The sequence below is a fragment of the Alligator mississippiensis genome, chromosome 5 (genome assembly GCF_030867095.1).
Source record: "Alligator mississippiensis isolate rAllMis1 chromosome 5, rAllMis1, whole genome shotgun sequence".
NCBI lineage: Eukaryota > Metazoa > Chordata > Crocodylia > Alligatoridae > Alligator > Alligator mississippiensis.
In genome coordinates, this window is record NC_081828.1 from 130601165 (window position 1) to 130617396 (window position 16232).

Here is a 16232-nt window from a genome sequence, read left to right on the forward strand (position 1 = left end):
CTCATCTCCAAGGGGGCATGGCATCTCCTCCCTCTGTGAGGGGGCCCCAGCCACCCTGTGCGGATCTCCCAACCTCTCGGCCCACTCTCTGCCCCATGCACCACCCTGTGCTCCAAAGGGGAACCTGCCCCGTGCAGGTGTGGGGGCGGGAGCCCAAGCTGCCCTGGGCAGCCCTTGGTGTCCCATCTACTCTACAGCCCTGTGCACTGATCCATGCACTGATGGCCCTGCTCCTGCCTCATGCAGGGTTGGAGACATGCGCTGCCTTGAGCAGCTGCCATGGTCTCATCTGCTCCCACATCCTCCATGCACTGTTCTGTGCACTGGGCTCTCCAGCCCTGTGCACCGGTCCATGCAGGGTTGGGGACCCAAGCCGCCTCATGCAGCTGCTGCATTCCCGTCTGCTTCTGGACTGTCTCTGTGGCGGGGCTGGGATGCAGCTGCTTGCTGCTCCCATCCAGTGAAGACGTCTTCTGGGTGCTTTGGGGCAACTGACCCGCCCTACTGGTCAGCTACACCAGCCCTTCATCAGGCCTCTTTGTCATTCCTTGTCAAAGTCCCCAGGTGCCAGGCATGCTGCCTTTTTATCCCTTCTGGAAGCTCCACCGCCAGATTGAGACTGGACCAATCAGAAAGTGGAGGGGTTAGTTCCCTCTCTGGTCCGCTTTTTCACCTCGCCCCTGGTTGGGGGCAGTGCAGGCCCCTCTCCTTACCTTTCCTGATTGGTGGGGCAGGGGAAATGCCCCACCAATCAGTCTGAGCCCTTTCAAGCTGTTGAGCTAGGCTGCTACTGGCAAGTCTACCACATAACAATTGGATGGTGGTACATCTTTAAGTAAAGCATTTACACAAAGGAAGAGTAGAGTATTTGCATTAACAGAAACAAAGAACAGTAATTTATAATTCATATAAATGATAGGTTTACAGAACACCCCATATTTAGTGATAATCCCACAGACACACAGTGGGACATCACACGATTACTCCATGGCACAAAAGTAACAAAACCAGGGATTTCAGGTAGAGCACACCAGAAACCTGTGCTGGAAGTACATGTTATGTTTCTCAGTTACTTTTCTGTCCATCTACCTTTCACATGCAAGAGAGAGAAACTGCATCCAGGTACAAATAGGATGTAAGTTTTGAAAACAATACTGAGTTTATACTACGTAAACTTTGTTCTCCCCACCTGTCCGCAACACAGCAAATAGCTGTTTTTTTCACTGAACCAGTAGGCTTCAATTTTTATGGCACAACAAATAATCTTCCCTATTTTACAACAAATAAATAATTGCCTTACTGGACAACCACTCTGCATGGTTTAGTCACTCTCCTGTATTTGCAGTGAGAGTGCAAATACAAAGGTGCAAGGTGCCTAGTCTCTGACAGGGTTCCAGTAATGCTAGTGTGACACACACAAGCACTGGTAAGAAAGCAGTCTTAGTAGGTGTCATGCATGACTCACAACATTCACACATTTTTAGTTGGAAAGGTCAGTCTGTTTTCTAGAATAACTGACCTCACATTTAACTACGAGAGAGAGGATGGCATCAAAGGGAAATTATGCTGACAGTTTGATGAGATGGGCAAGGAAAAAGATGAAAAATAGTAACCAACTCCTTCCTTTGTTTTCTGAAATTTCCACCCTCATCTTTTACCTATGCAGACTTCCATTGTCTCCTATTCTCTGAAGGAGTAAACCCATTTTCAAATGAAGGGCTGCTGCTGCCCTTCCTCTTCTATGCTGGGCCAGCCTCTTGGCAGAGCAGAGTCTGCTCAATAGTAGGTTCTGCCTATTAAAGTCAAGGCCTCAGTAAGTCCTACCCTTGCACTAGTGAAACCTATGTCTGGCAAATGCCTGTTGCTGGACAGAGGGACCTCCTCAGACTAAGCTTCAGGCCTTCTCCTCATTGCATATGGTACCTCTGGAGAGAAATTTCTCTTTCTGAAACTTCTCCTCCTGTCTGGTATAGGTAAAAGGGCTGAAACCCTTCCTTTGACGTCTACCCCCAGCTCTATGGGAATGAACTTCCTTCTCTTGTGCCACAACAAACAGAACCCCTGCTCAACAACTTTCCTATTAAAATGACTACTCTGTGCATTTTAGTCACTCTTCTGTTTGCAGTGAAACCTCAATATTTCTCCAAGAAGAGGCAAGGTATCTGGTCTTTGACACTAAACTATCTTACAAAATGCAAAGGCGAGTTCAAAGCTCCAGTTTAACAATGGGTGCTGACAGAAGTGATATGCACCGTCATTAACTTCTGTTTGTCCCTGTGCATGAGGTGGGGGCTCCAATCCACCCACCCCCACCCCTCCAGTGCAGGCTGCGCAAACCCCAAACCAGAGCTCCTTCCCCCCCTCATCCCCTCTCCCACCCTGCAAACAACACAGGAGCTGGGGGGAGGGGAGAGGAGGGGAAGGGAGGCTAGGGGAGAGAGGTTGCAGACACGCATCCTCTCCCCCCTGGATTAGTTCCAGAATGGAGTTCAATTTCTCCTCTCCCACTGAACAAACAGCAAACATCTGCTGGGTTGGGGAGGTCGCAGTAACTCATAGCGCTTTCCATGAAGTGCCATGAGTTACAGTGGGGAGCTGCACGTCTGTTGGAAACAATGTGACTAGTTTCTTTTAAATGAATTGCAAGCTTAAAGCTGGGGACAGATCCTGTGAGGAAGTCGGGCATAAGTCATCTGACTCAATTAACAACAACCATAAAAATAAAAAACCTCAAGCTACGGCTGTATTTCCTTTCCTCTCAGAAGGTACAACAAAAGACATCTAGAACTGTCCATATCTCTACATATTTCTTTTTCTGAACTATTTTCTTTCTTATTCTCACGTCAAATGTAACACAACTATCTCAATACTGATTGGGGGGAACACAGAAATGCTAGCTTGATATATTTATTATCTTCCACTTTCCATATAATTATAACCTTCATTACGGTACATCTAGTTCAAATGAGTGTGATATTATACCTCAGTTATTCAGTCATATAAGTAGTGAGTCTTGTGGTTATTGAAAGCCTGTAATTTCTATATTTTACTATATCCAGTGTCATTTTTTTAATAGCTGGACATACCCGCAATATAGAAGCTAAACTTTCTTACTGAGATGGTTCTGCTGAACCTAGTTGAAATAGGGGAACTAAATGATAAAGCGTTTAAGTGATTTATAAAGGACATTTTGAGTCAGCAGCAAAGTCAACCCTAAAAGTCATAACCCAGATTTTCAGGCTTTCACTCTAACCTCTAGAAATGGGACAAAATAAGACAATTAATTGTAGTTTATAATCAGAATATAGTGTACCAACATTTAAGACTATTAGAAAGATTTAATTTTAGATTAAAAGGCTCCATTAAGACAATGTGAAATAGAATAGGCTAGGCTTTTCACATATGACAGGTTTCCCAGGAGAGGATTATGGTCAGTGGATAAGCATGCACTTCTGTCTATGCGAACAAGTCATAGACCAAAATCAAGGTTGACATGTTTAACTACTTTTAATCTCTTTTCTAATAAGATTAAATCCATTATTCATACACATTTGCATATTTTGCAATACGATGCTAAGGTAGGAAACTATTATCTTCAATTAAAACTGATGTCCCATAGAAGGGTTTGTAGTCTACCCAAGTCTACAGGCACACTTTTATTCCTGTTCCCATGGCAAGATATTTTTCTATATACGGTTTGGACTCATTGCAATAGGCTGATCATGGGTGGGATCGCAAAGTATTTCTCTTGTTTTTATTCTGACTATAAATAGGTACACAGTTCTAAGGATTTGCTTGGGTACATTGCAGCGGGCAAGAAGTTGGAACTCAGGAACTGCTATGGTGAGACTATGGCTAGAGGAGGTCAATATATTTCTTTTTTGCAAGAAATTCTGACATTTTGCAACTTATTTTGGTCCTGATTAAGGATAAAAAACGTTAAAATTCCATTTTTTCCCTACAAAACAGAAAATCTGAAACATTCCAGTTCAGAAATGTCAATATGTTTAGTTTTGATGCATTTGACAATAGTGATCCACATGTTACCTTTCAGTTCACTGAAATGACCTTAAATGCTTTTAAAAAAAATATTTCCACATCAAACTTGCCTTTTCTCTATTGTAGATTCCTTGCCTTACAAGATTAGAAGTGTATCTGAGCCCATTTCCAGTTAATGCTGAGCTGTTTTGAAAGCCAAAAGTCCAAGTCAGGAGTTGTGAATTCACATAAAGCAAATGTATTTTCACAACCCTGTACAAAGTAGCCCATTTCTTTCCCACAGCTCTTCTTACAATATATGCCTTACAAGGAAAGGAACTTTGAGCTTTAAAGGGTATTTATACATGTGCTCCAGGAGTGAGTGGGAGGGGCATTTTAATTACAGCAGATCCAAGAGCCAATCTAATGAAAACGCATCAATACCCGTGTATCAGTGTCTCCATGCTTCAAAATGGTGGTGTGGACACCTTATCTAAAGCTCATTGAGCAAGCTTCCGATAAAGTGCCCCTGCCACCATTTTAAAGTGTGGGGACACTGATACACAAGAAGCTGGAGGCTGCTGAGGTGTGGTAATTACCACGCTCCAGCAGACTCGATTGATTGGGTTTGCACAACCCTTTTTACCATGGGCAACTGGTGCCACCCGAGTCAGGCGGGGCACGTGCCCCCCCAGAAACCAGTCAGTGACTGGGTGGGAGCCCCCCTGCAGCCGATCGTGCCCCGCACGGCCGACTGGGGGAAGTGGCCATGGTGTTCCCAGGAGCTCTGCTCCCCGGGCAGCGCTCGTAGGGGGGGACAATTGAGTCTGCTCTGACACAGTGTAATTACAGCACATTGGAGCAGCCTCACTGCTCGTGTATAAAGATACTAGGATTCTATCCTGAAACCAAAGAAGCTATGTTAATCTTGTAAGTTTATGCAACAGGAGCTAATGAAACTTAAACCAAATACAGTCTGAGTTGTGCAGTAGGGTAAATTTTTCCCTTGTGGGGAATAGATCACCTGTATGGAGAAAGGGTACTGGGCAATATGTAAACCAGTGGTACTCAAACTTTTAAGATTCAAAGCATCCATCATAAAATGCCGGCTCGTAGTTTTCATTCTTTTTTTTTTTTTCTTTTTTTTTTTTGACTACAGAAAAATAATTGAGCAACTCTTCTGTTTCAAAGAACTCCAAAAGATCCCAGCAGGTCAGAATGTGTTCAACACTGCAGGACCCTATTTGAAAACTGGGTTTATCTTGTGAATCACGTTTGCACACCTAAGAGCCATTGCATGGCAGCCTGCAACACCCTTAAAGGAATCTCAAGTCACCCCTGGGTGCTGTTGCAACACCCTAGTCAAGAATTACAGTAGTAAACCCTCAAAGGGCCTCTGCACAAAGGTAAATTTCACTTGTAGTGAAGAGAATTTGATCTTTTTTTAAACAGTTTGGGAATGTAATTGATCCATCGGCTGTAGAATTAAAAAAACCCAAACAATAGAAAAAACAACATCTATCAGAAAATATAAGGTTAAGTTACCTACTGGTACCTAAATGGCACTTGAACACTAAGAGAAAGGAGTTTTATCAGAGTTAAAAAATGCCTGCAGGTTTTACACCCAGATCAAGCCTTCATGAAGTCACATTGTTCTTATAAATGTTCCATATATAAACTTCATTGTGTGCCATTGAGGATTCAGTAAAATCCCTGGGTCACAGTGACCTCTAGGGGCAGGCTGTACATCTGCATGATTTTCCACATTTGGGACAAGAAGCATTAGGGCTACACAAAAAGAGCCTCATGAGGATTCTATCCCAGATCATCCAAAAATCCTGCTCGAGGCACTCTCTGAGTCAGCAAGCAAAATGCCAAGATATTAGTATTTTGCTTGTTATTCAGCGCTCATATTATTTACCATTAGCAGATAACTCTGTTTCTGAATATGTGCTTCTAAATGTGAACTTGCCATGAAAAGATTACTTCCTGAAGAAAGAGACTGATATAATAAATAATGTAAGAACATTAAAGCATGCAAGGACACAGTAAATAAGAGAATTTGAGTCACATTCTGTTCTCAGTGAAATCAGTGGCAAAACTCCAGTCCAATTCAATGCTGGAAAGATCAGTCACTTTCTATTTATTACTACTGGGTGGAACTCTAGCTGTACCCCTGAGATAAAAAATATGCCTTTAAAAGGAATACAACATATCCTATGGGTACAAGCAGTGCCGTGAATTAATGAATACCTCTTTTTGGCATGAATCTGATTCCCCTTTAACCTAGGACCCCTGAACATTGTCAGACCAATGTAAAATGCTTTTCCATTCGTAAATGTGGAAATGATGTTGTAGCCATGTTGGGCCAGGAAATGTGCAAGAAGCAGGAGTTGCTGTAGATTATAGCTTTTATTGGACCAACTGTACGTTTGGATAGACTTTGACAAGCTTTCAAAAGCAAGGCATTCTTCTTCAGGTTTGAAGAAAAAGCAATCAAAAGATTAAAAACAGTTTGCAGAGCTGTGAACATTTCCATGGGTTATGTTTTGGTGCAATCTGCCCTGCATGAGGCATTAGAAGTTAAGTTCCTACCGTTGTAAAAGTTGCGTTATCAGTTCATATAAATCTGAGTGTATAACGTCTTCAAAATCCCATCTCTGCTCCCTATTTGCAACTAGAATCTAGGCTCTGTCTTAGGAGCTGTCACTATGCTTCTCAGTGGGCTCTGGTCAGCCCCAACTTCCATGAGGAACACCTTCACGGATTTCAGACTAGAGAGTTATGCAATAAGGGATACATGTCCAGCTCTTCTATGGGCAAGGGATACTTTTGAGCATTGGTGATGCATAGGAGGTGCACACAGGTGCACGTGCACCCTCTGAGATCAGCCATGCACCCCCTGGAAGCGGCAGCTACAAAACCAGAAGTACACCTCCCCCTCCCCACCCCACCCTCTGTTGGCAATCGGTCTCTGGGAGACAACCCCCCCGCCCAGCAATCTGGTGCTCCCCCAAATTCAGGAGGCACCACTTGCCCATGCTTTTGAGCAACTGCACCCTCACAGTTTCACTGTACAAAGTAGGGCAGGGTTTGGCAGGACCAATTTTACGTGGTTTCACTGAAGGGCAGTTAAGGGCATATGTCTCAGGGTCAATCTCAGGTACAATGATGTGGGATTTGATGCTACATCATAGGTCTCCAAGTCTTTTGCCCTGAAGAGGTAGCATAATAAACCCCAGGAGACTACTCTGGACAGCTGAGTTCAGGGAATTATTTTTGCTACCCCTCTATGCCCTTTTTCAGGAGGATAATTCTACTTTATCACATAGAGCCACAGAGTAATCCAGGACGTGGGCTACCCAGAGAAGCCTGGATTTTACCCCCTGTGATTTTACTGCTACTAGGAAACTCATGAAATATTAATGCTGATAACAAGATTGTTAAAAAACCAGCAGCCTGTTACAAAGGTAATATGATCAGATTTATCCATCACAAAACCATGGGTTTGTATAGACAAAATACTGCTTTGTCTATAAATGGTCTGGTGTTTCTTTAAGAATCAGAGCAAGACAGCCTTACAAATCAATCATCCATTATAAACCAGAACATATTGGCAGCCTAGGCTGTATTCATTCAGGATGGAGGTAATGTCTCCTGATGCCAGTATAGCTTCAGGCATGCTGAGACATCTGGTCATCCTGTTGGAAGGTGAGGGCTCTTAACAGAATTGAAGATACATGAAAATTAATTTAAAGGAGTGTAGGGGAAAAAAATCTTCCTGCTAATGCTGTTGATATGATTGGAGAACATGAGCAGTACGGAGCAGTCAATTGACTAAGCACCAAACAATGAGAAAAAATGTAGCTAAGCTTGCTGGTATTGCTGCATGCTATAAAGCTAGGAAAAGAAATCCAGATCAATTCAGTTGCATTTCCATTATAATCTTTTTGGTAACTGCAGGCTGAAATTTTCCAAAGCAGCACTAGAGGTCACCCTAGAACAGGGTTACTATCATTCATTGCTCCTATTACCTCACTGGGATAACAGAATAACCGGCACAGGTAACCTACTGCACAGAAACAACAAGAATACTTTGGTTTTCTGTCTCTTAGTCCTCACAGTTTTATATCCTTCCCCTTTATCTATTCAAACAAAACTTATTCTCCCACTAATAAAAGGTTTGAGTGAAAAGTGAATTATGTCCCTTGATTATTTCCATCTGCTGAGATTAATAATGGTTTTTTTACTGATATAAGCAAAGCAGCTATATTTCAAATAGTGCATTGTGATAGAACAAAACAAATTGCAGAAAGATAGGGAGTAATATAAATAATTTGGAAATAGGGTATTATACTATAAAGAACTGAGGACAGGTGTCCAAACGTTAGTCTAAGATCTCTTCCAACTATACTGTCGCTCCAATAAGAGATTGCATCCTCTCACCCTCCACCCCCCAAATTTTTTCCCTCCTACCATTAAATAAAAATGATTGAAGTCTTTGAGGGCATGTCTACCCTGTCAAAGAATCACTCTGCCACAGTGGAGTACACACCTATGCCAAATGCACCATACTTACAGATGTAATATTGTCACCTCAGATCATGTGCCAAGAAGTTCTCTGTCTTGGGCATGCTTATTGGCATGCACCCAAATACTGCACTTAGGCAACAACATTACATAGTATGCATGTATAGGACACACCAGACCATACTGCAATGCTCCCTAACATAGTCCTTAGTGTAGAAATGCCCAGAAAGTATTTCATTGATGTCCCTAGGCTTTCAAACAGGCCCATATTGAACTGAATTTTAAATCACTTCAACAAGGTTTAGCTTCTTTTTCATTCAGTTCCCAGGAACATTTTCACGATCAAGATATTAGCATAGTTCTATTGTGGACAAGGGGGTTACACTGTTTCATATCAGATGAGAGTCTGGCACTCAGATCTTTCCTAAAATTGCTTCTATGACAACCTTTCATTGAAGACATTGTCATTTTACTTATAAAAATCCACATTGGCAAAGAAACTTCTCCCTGCTGGAAGATCTGCATTTTGGTGCTGAGTATAACAAGATTCTGTATGATGTCTGGTTTTAGATTGTATCTATGTGAGCTTACAATACCATTTCCCATAGTAAACCATGGCGTGATATCTTTGCCCCATTGATGTCAGTGGGATTTTTCCTTTGACTTCAGAGGAGTTGGGACTTCACCCTAGAATGAATAGAAAACAAATGTGGTGGAAACTAGTTTCAGTGGAGCAATGCCAGTGTACATAGGTGGAGAATTTGACCTTCTGATTCCCCCATTTATCATAATATCCATTGCATCATAATGTCACAAATGTATATCTGAAGTCATCCCCCAAATTGTATGTTGTTAAATAATATGTGATTGTGTAATAAAATACTACATTTGAAGTCTCAGTCACACTAAAGCAGTAGCAAACTCCCACTAAGTTCAAAGAGCTATTAAGAATGAAGTTACCTGTAATGCTGGTTTGGAAATTAAAAGTTATGTCTAACTACAAACCACAGTATAGAGGGAGAGGTAAACTAAACTAGAGGTGAATAGGCTTGTTCAGGTATTCATATATTTAAACTGTGGCAGCATAGAACTCCACATGGGCTAACTTCTCTTGCTGGAAAGTTAGCTCCTTTTAAAGCTAGCATGGGCAGGGCTGCACTTCACTGCAGTGTAGATATAATGCAAGCCTCATTCTCCTTTGCTGTGGCTTGTTTATCTAAGGGTGAAGGTACACATTACACTTACACCATGCTAACAGCACTTAAAACAAAAGCATCCATGTGTTAAAGCTCATTATTTCATGCTAAGTATCCTCAGAGCAGCAAAAAGTTATGCCACTTCATGGTCTGGTACATGTACCTATCTCATGTTAGGGTAACTTCAGTCTGGTTTAAAAAGATAAAATGAGCAATTTTCAGTCCTCCAGCATCCCAGGATGAACCGTGTCCAGCCCTTCCCTCTCCCCCTGAACAGGGATACAGCCCAGGTGTCCTGGCTTCTAGCCATGCTCCTGCTCACCAACCTTCTAGTGGCAAGTCAGAGCCCTGCAGGCAAGAAACTGTATTAACCCTTAGTATGTGACTGCCCACAGCACATCCTAACTTTAACGCCACTTAATCTTCCACAAGTTTAGTAAGGTCTAACCGTAATGTGCAACTTCCCCCCTCTCCTCTCCGCCCCTAAGAGAATGTCTATATCATTTCTATTGCACACACACGTGTGTTGTCAAGCAGCAAAACACCTTTCGCCCAATTCCTGCTCTGCACACATGTCTACACGTGCATTTACTGTGCAGTAACCAAAATTACTGCAAGGTACAGGTGTGTGTTTACACATGCATGCCCATACTGCACAGTAAATATGGTGACTTACACAGACTTGTGCATGATGCAGGTATCAAATTTACACCCAATTAGTTACTGCGCAGTAAAGTATGTGTAGGTTCCTTGCTGCTCAGTAATACTGTGCGTGCAGACTGACTTGGGACTAACTTTAGTCCCAAGTCAGTCCACACACAGAGTTAATGTGCTTTAATGCCTGCACATGTAGACGCTGGCCTATTCCCACTAACTGCGCAGCAAATTTAAGCCGGCGTAAATGCACGTGTAGGTATTACCTGAATGAGACAAATGCAGAAAGGAGGCAGTAAAGATAACCTGCCCTGCATGCCTCTCTCAACTTCAGTTTCTCTGAAGTTCATGAGAACAAGCATATCGTTCTGTGCAAGTCCCCAGAAAGGCTTCATTTGCATCATTGTTTTGAGTTTTGCAGGTTTGGTACATGCAGAGTGGGAAAGAGTGGGTGGGCTGCACTTCTCAGCAGGACACTCAGAAGTACTACAGAAGCAAGGCAGATTTAGTAAGAAAGTAAGGAGGTCACTTAACTGCTTCTAAAAATCCCATGCCAAATGATCATGCACACACAGAAGATGGCAGGGTAATTTGTGAACCCAACATTCATGGTGCTGTTTCCTGAATTTTTTGTGCTTTGTTTTGCAATTTTTATGTTATCTATTTTGCTCCAATACTGTTCTCTTGCCTCTCCTACTCCGAAACTAATAGTCCTTGTAGAAGTGGCCTTGTAGAAGTGACCACAAGAGTGACTTGATGAAAATGAGCAGCCTGTGATACATCCAAGGTCAGACTACAGCAGAAGTCAGCAACCCCCAGCATGCATGCCAGAGCATGGCACATGAAGGCATTTTGCTTGGCATGCACACCTCAGGACGGATGGTGAGGAAGGGGCCCAGTCTGCACTGCCAAAACAAGGATCGGGCCTCTTGTGGCTCCCCTGCCATCTGCTTTGGCATGCCAACATCTTCCAAGTAGAGGTTGCAGGTGTTTTTGGCACTGGGCCCAAAAATGTTGCCAACCTCTGGACTAGAGGATTTTATGTTCTCTTGTAGCCACAGGCTCTGTGAAACATTGAATTGGTGTCACTTAATTTTTTTCACATAAAAATTTTGTCAAAAAATGTATTTCATATACCAACCTGCCACTAGATTTGTTTTCATGCTAATCTGCCGTCTCAATTTTAGTCAAAATATTTTGGGAATAGAATTTTTTTTTTTTCCATTTTAAAGATAAACGAATATTAGAGTAGATGGGGGTTAGGGAGTAAAAGCATAAAAATAAGAATCCATGAAGCAGTAGAAATCTCTCAAGACTAAAACATTGCTTACTTTGGAGAAAGAAGCATGCTAAATGACATCATGTTTTAAAGGTAGTCACTATTCAGGTAATAATTTCATAGTGAGGGGTAAATCTTGCTTGTTACCTATTTAGGGCAGAGTCACATGTGAAATTCTCATCATATTGACTTTGGCTTGGCCAACATTTCAGCACATATTGCGTGGTTTTACTCAGCAGCTGTTGCAGTAAAACCAAGATTCAGATCAGGACTTTTGACACTCCTGTAACAAGAGCAACAAAACAATTAAGATGATGTATGAGCAATATCTTCTGCAGTTTCTATTCTGCTACTTTCAGACATTGTGCCCTTTCCCATGCTATTTATTCAGACCTGTTGATATTTATATAAGGTGTCAGTCAATAACAATAATGACTAATCTTGCACAGAGTTAGGAGGTATCCTTATATAGGCTACAAAGAACATTGCAGTAAATATTTTGCAACTTTGTAGCGTACTTTAACAGAAACAATAGATGGAAAACAAGAACTATTTCTTGGTAGCATTTAACCACACAGAAAATTCTGGCTGGCACAAAAGAAATTTCTTGTTCAAAACTCTTTTAAAAATCAATAAAAGTATAGCATTTCAACAACCATGGATTTCTATAATAGTCTTTTTGAAGTCTGCACAAAGACAACTTCATGAAGTTTGTAATCAATCTAAAAACACTATTGCTGCCACTTGAAAACTGCTTCCCAAGCTTCATATGTATCCTCAAGTGCTAACACCAAGCCAATTTATAATGCAGATTATTACAAGTTAACATTGTAGTGTACAGGAACCTAATAAAGAACAGAGAACTGCTTGAAGTTAGCATTTGAAAGTGAGCACAGAGGAATCAAATCCAGAATAATAAAAATAAATAAATAAATAAACCATAGTAGGGTATTCTTCAATAGATTTTCCTAAAATGTTCATGAATAGATTCTTGGCTTATTAAAAATTATGGTAAATTGCATATTCTGCTGAGAAGATGGTTTTGATTTTTGATGATAAATCACCACCAAAGACACAAAATCAAACAGGAACTACAATCTTTATCCCTCCTTAACTGCTCAATTGTAATGAGTTGTTTTCATATACATGTCAGTTTGACCTTTCTGAGTTTCAATGGTTTCGATTTTACTTTCATTGTTTCATTTGGCATGAAGTACATGACAGTGCTAGCCCTGGACTATAAGGTAGACTAATAAAGTTTTGTGGGAAGAAAATGTTACTCAGAGCTTCCATTGCTGAATATTGCAAAAAATCGAGGAAAGGAATGCTCAAGGCAAGCCAGTGGGTAATCCTCATTCCTTTCCAGTTCCAATATCCTTACACTGTTTTTCTTGTCCCATTTTATCTCCCAATTAACAAACCACACACACACACACACCAAATACTTTCATTTCCTAATATGTTTGGTCTAAAAGTTTCAGCAGGGTCTCTTTCAGCACAGTTGGCTGAAGATGCACAGCTAATTTCTACATCCATTAGTGAAGAACTGGTCTAATTTTACAGCTGTCCTGCCTTCAGTATCCTGTTGGTTTTCATTGGCAGACAGCTCCATTTTTTATATTTATGATGATAATGAATTGATCACAGTTGGACCACTTGGGAGCTATCTGAGCTTTATAGATAGTGCAAGTAATTCTAATCAGAGTTATATCCATGCACTTTAGGGTGGACTAAATTCTGCTCATAGTTATATCCATTGTGGCTCTGCTGAAAGTATTTAAAAATTTAAAAATAAAGTTAACATGGACTAAATTATGTTTTTCAAAGTCAGCAACAAAATGTTAAGTATCTAATATCAGCTTTTCATCCATGAGCTAGTGTGCAGATCTATCCAGGTCTGAAATACCCAATTGTATTGTTGCATTTGTAGCTTTATAAGCATTACTGTAGTAATAGTATCTAGAAGCCCCATGTAAGACTGGGATCTCATTGTGCTGGACACTACAAACTTATAATCAGAGATAAGTACTGTCTCAATGAATCTCAATCTAAATAAACCAATGGTTCTCAATGTTTTGGCCCCATGAACCAGAAGAGTGCTGTGGGATCCATTTGTGGGCTGGGAAGAGTTTTAAGGAGATTTTTACAAGAAGCTTCTTAATTGCCTTATGAGCATGGATCCTGGTTTTCTCTGATTTTAAAAAAATCCCCATTTTTTGGTTAAAAAAAGTAACCCCAAATCCACATTTTTCCATGATTCAAATGAAACACAACTAAAATACACACACACACTCATATATAAGTGGTGCTTCATTTTAACCACAAAAATATGTGGATTTGGAGTTAACTTTTTTTAACCAAAAATTAGGGATTTTTTTTAAATCAGAGAAAACCAAGATCCCTGCTTATGAGTTTTCCCTTAATTTACTGTGTGTTTGGATTTGCTTTGCAGGCCTTGAAGATACCATGTGTCAGGTATCCAGGCTGTAGCCATATTGGTCTAGTGGAAAAGGCAATCAGGACTTGTAGTAGAGATGATATCTTTTATTAGACCAACAAAATTTTTGCAAAAAAAAATCTTTAATTGCAAGCTTTTGGGCACAAACACCCTTCATCAGGCATTGGAGAAAAGATTGTAAAAGTTCTCCTGGGTAGAAATGAAAGTTCATATTTCATAGGATTTCACAGAGGAGTCAATAGATAGCAAACTCCTCTGAGCAGTCAGTTCACAGCTGGTATTAAGCCTGTCACCTCTTGGGAGGATCTGTGATGGTGCAAATTACCTTGAAACAAAGGTAGGAGCAGGATCTCAGGTTTCAAATTTCTTTTTCCCCTTTCCTTTGTCTATCTTCTGTGTCAAGGCCTTGATCTTTCATTTTACAATGACAAGCTTATCCCCAGTGAAATCAGCAGGACTGAAGTTGAAAAATTGTAGGATCTTGTCAGACTGCAAACTTCTTGCAGATTTTTTTCTTCCTACCACAAGAGCGGCCCTGATCCTGACTGGGAATTCTAGTCACTTTTGAAATTAAATAAATAGCAACAACATCCTAGGGGATTAGTAATAGAATATGACACCAGTAACCTGTTTAAATTTCACCAACATCTGAAGTTAATTGCATGATTTATATGAAATAAATGTGATCTCAGTCTGGTTCAAAGTGGACAGTTGTCACTTTGCCAGAGTTCGTACTATTCCTGTATCCTTATAAGCCCACTAAAAGAACCAAGGATTAAGGTTCTGTGTCTGGTCACATCTCATGGTACTCAGAAGAGGTTCCAGAAGATTAAAAGACGGCCAATGTGGTGCCTATCTTCAAGAAAGGAAGGAAGGAAGATCCAGGGAACTACAGGCCAATCAGTTTGACCTCAATCCCTGGAAAGAGTTTGGTAAAAAATATCAAAGAATCCATCAACTACAAGCTAACAGAAGGCAACATGCTAAGAGAGAGTCAAAATGGCTTAGTTGTAGGTCTTGCCTGACCAACCTCATTTCCTTCTATGACCGGGTGACACATCACCTGGACAAGGGAGAAGAGGTTGATGTCATATACTGGGTCAAGGAGCAGGCCTTATGAGGAAAGACTGAGAGGCATGGGACTCTTTAGACTGGAGAAGAGAAGGCTCATGGAGGACCAGGTAGCAGCCTATGAGTATATAAAGGGAGTTCATCAGGAACTGGGAGAACGTCTGTTCATTAGGGCACTCCAGGAGAACACAAGGTCTAACAGTCACAAATTGCTGGAAGTCCATCTTAGACTGGACATAAGGAAAAACTTCTTTACCATCCGAGTCTCTAGAGTCTGGAATAGACTCCCCACAGGAGTGGTGCAAGCACCTACTTTGGATACGTTCAAGAAACACCTGATGCTCACCTTGCTGGGGTCATCTGACCCCAGCTGATTTCCTGCCCTTTGGGCAGGGGTCTGGGCCTGATGATCTCGCAAGGTCCCTTCCAGCCCTAACGTCTATGAAATCTATACCCATGCTCACCTTTACTACTATTTCAGCCTTCTTGAAATCATAGCCAGATACATCAGCATTTACAGGTTCTGAGCCCAAATGGGAATGGAGACAGAGCTATCTTTATAGTCCCATAAATGAGTCCCTTCATGGCAACTTTTGCCATTTCAATATGCCACAAGCTTGTGTTAGTGCTTCTAGGGTGTGCCTGATCTGTGAATAAACAGAGACATTTACTTTCCAGCCTGGCATCTTTCACCAGAAAGAAGTCATCATAGGATATAATATAAACTAAGGAACAAGAAAAACAAAGTATTAATATTTATTAGAGATTCATGTTACAGTGAAGCACTGGAAAAAATGTTGTCCCCTGGTAGTTGAAGGATCATCCTAAAATTAAAGTTCTTTGATGTTCCTTAGGAGGGTAACTTCTACTTTCACACAATCATGTTGCTGACTAATCTTTAGAAGAACTTTTAAGATGAGATGAGCAAAGCAAATTTCATCTTTTTTGTTGTTAATATTGTTGACGAGCATCTGAAGGACACATTTCCTTTGGGGATACCTGAAAGTTTATGCTTCAGTAACATATGTTCAATGAGTTAAAAAAAAAGATATATGTTATCTGTTAT